We start from the raw sequence: 3459 nt of genomic DNA on the forward strand, positions 1-3459 counted from the left end.
AGAAACTTGTTTAGAAAAAGAGGAGACTAAGCACTGAAAGAATCTGGAGCTACTTAATTTCTTACACACTGCTGATGGCAGAGGAAGTTGTGCAACCTTTTTAGAAATCACCGGCTCTACTAAGCATACATTTGTGCTAGGATTTAACATTTCTATTCCTACTAAGAATTTACCAAGAGAAATGAGCACTTATATTTACATAAAGACTGTGTAAGAATGTTTATAGGAGGTTAATTCATAGGTCAACTGAATTGCCCAATATCCATCAACAAGAGAATGCATCAACAGATTGTGACCTGTCCAAGTGGTGTTCACTTGGCCCCCTACATCCATAGGTTTTTATGTATGACTTTAGCCAACCTCGGATTAAAAATATTTCAACTTCAAATTGATAAGAAATGTACATGTACTAAACATGTATGGAATTTTTATCATTAAGCCCTAAACAATACAGTATAACAACTATTTACACAATGATACTACATTAACTATTGTAAGTCACTCAGAGATGACTTCGCCTATATGGAGGATGTGCGTAGGTTATATGCAAATTGCTACCTCACTTTATGTAAGGGACTTCAACATCCTTGGATTTTGATGTCCACGGGGATTTTGGTCCTTATCCCTTCTGGATAGTGAGGGACAACTGCATTGTGTTTATTCTTCTATTAAAGAATAAACTTCTGATACATGCAAGATTATGGATTAATCTGGCATATGACATGTGGGGTAACAAGTCAGGCATAAGAAAAATGCATACTGAATCGTAGCCACTAGACCACCAGGGAACTGGAATACCCATCTCTGACAAAACTAAACAAAAAAGGGATATAAATGAAGGAACATTTTGTGGTGAATAGATGTATAGCTACTTTCTCTTAGTTCAATGAGAAGAGAGATTTGTACTTACTGTTTTTTTTTTTTAATGTCTTTTCTTTTTTCTTTTTTTATTTGGTACTGGGGATTGAACTCAGGACCCTGCGCTTGTCAGGCAGGCGCTTATTCTACTGAGCTAAATCCCTGGCCCTTTGTGCTAATGGTGTTTAGACAAGATATCATGTCTGTATCTTGTACTATGAATAACTAGTATGAACACAGTGTGTAGTGTATTGTAACTGTCCTAACCTGTTTTGAAACTGTCTCAATGCTATTCCTTTCTCAATAAAATTAATTTAAAAAAGAAAAATGCATACTTTATGATTCTGTTCACAAAAGGTTCAAAAAGAGGCAAAATTAATTTATGGCATAATAGCAATCTAAATAACTGTCATTGGATCCGGTAGGGTGTGGGGAAAGAAAGGAACCAGAGGGGTTTTGCTGGGGCACTAGAAAAAAAAAAAAAAAAGAACCTACCTTCACACAGGCAACCACACAGATGAAACTCATCAAGCTACATCTAAGACCATGGGATGTTCAGTATATTATATTGCAGGACATAAAGGAAGGGGTCCCATCATCCCAGGGTACATAGGGTGTATGCTGCTGGGCAAAAATCAAAAGGTGTGTTTTGAGGGATACCACCTTCTAGTACCTCAGTGCCAGGTTTGGGCATCTGCAGGACCTCAGCATCCACCCCTCTACTTGGGGCTCTAGAAACTGGAGAAGAGGAGGCAGGGCTTCACACTCATGTCTGGGCCTTTTACTCTGTTCATGGACTGTTCTGCCTCTGTGTGCAGGTTCAGTGGTATAGACATGACTCAGGAAACCTTGAGGGACCTGGAAGGGCTTTCTGCCCTGACATTTCAATAAGCAAACCTCAAGTTCCTACCGGGAACCTCCCTAACCTGCCTTCCACTCCCTAGGCACCCAATATTGCTGACCGCGTTGTCACTCAGGACCCCCTGTTCTCTCCTTCACACTCCCCACATGTCCTTTCTGAATCCCACCCCTCCTTCAAGCCTCTTCCCACTGCTGGCGTTTGGTTCAGGCCACTGTCTCCTTCCACTGGAGCCTGCATCAGCCTCCTCACTGTTCTTTCCCAGAATCGTCAACCTCCACACAGCAACAGGGCCATCTTCCTAAATGACCCTTTACTCTTCCTCTTTGTGGGATGTCCCTCTTTTGTTTCCTTCTGCCGAGATCCTCCCAGTCTTCAAGGTCTCTCATCAAATGCCACCTCCATGAAGCCTTTGCATTCAGTCAGCAAGTATTCATTGGGCGTCTAAGGTGAGCCACGCCCTGTGCCAAGCTTGGAGAGTAGAGAAGACAGATGCCATCTGTAGTCTGGAGAAAGGCCAGGTGATCAGTGTGCATTCTCATCCTATCTCAGCCCCACCAGACCCAAGCTCCCTGAGGAGCTCAGATTGGATATGGCCTGGAGAAGACAGTGGCTGTTGCAGGAATGAATGAATATAAGTGCATGGAATTCAAATGAAAATGAATGACAATCTGGGACTTAGTGATGAAGAACTCAGAAGTGGTTATTTATGAATAAGACAAAATATTGTGAATTTGGAATACCAACTTTCCTACACTATCATCCTGATAATTCCTTTTAAAAAAAATCAACATTATGTTCTTATCAAGACTGATTCAAGAGATTCAACCTGTAGTGGAATAACAGTTAAAGCACCAATGGAGCTGTGTGATATCAAAAGATGTAAAATGCATTAGTAGTGCTGGGGCATGGCACAGCCTTGGATGGATGGATACGGCCTTGGGTTCCATCTGCCGCACTACTGAGAGAAAGGGACAGAGACAGAGGAAGGGGGAGGAGGCGTTTTTCTAGGATAGCACAGACTAGCCAAAATGCTGTAATTTATTCCCATTCCTCATTTACTAGCTGTGTGTCTTAGAGCAATTTACTTAGCCCCCCTAACTTCTCTATGCCCACTTTCCCCCATGTGTAAAATGGGAAAAACGTTAGACCCTAGCTGATGTTTTTGCAGTACCAGGGATTGAACTCAGGACCTTGCGCTTGCCAGGCAAGTGCTTATTCTACTGAGCTATCTCCCCAGCCCTATTTGATAGGTTTTTGAGGAGAACTGTTCACATTGCAAAGTGCTTAACATCATCACCTGTCCCACAGTAGTCGTGGAACTACCTGTTATTACAAATTGATACAATGGACTGACCTAGAGACTAGGTCATTTGCCAAAAAAAAAAAAAAAAAAAAAAAAAAAAAATCACTTGAAGTATGCTTTTGGCAAGTGCAAGGGCCTGAGTTCAATCCCTGGTTCAGCCAAAAAAAAAAAATCACTTGAGACTAGGTCATTTAGGTGCAGTGAGTGTAACTGTTTTCTACTGCTACAGCTGGGAAGGCCTGCTACCACCCCCTGGAGAGGATCTTTGGGGCTGGGTCTTGCTTCCTTTTGACAGCATGGGGCATCACGTGGTGAACAGAATGAGTTGTTTTTTTGCGGAACCTGGGATTGAACTCAGGCCCTTGCACTTGCCAGGAAAGCGCTGATTCTACTGAGCCATCTCCCCTGCCCCTTGAGCTCATATTTCTCTGAGGAA

The sequence above is a fragment of the Octodon degus genome, unplaced genomic scaffold (assembly GCF_000260255.1).
Source record: "Octodon degus isolate 3935 unplaced genomic scaffold, OctDeg1.0 scaffold00037, whole genome shotgun sequence".
Taxonomy (NCBI): domain Eukaryota; kingdom Metazoa; phylum Chordata; class Mammalia; order Rodentia; family Octodontidae; genus Octodon; species Octodon degus.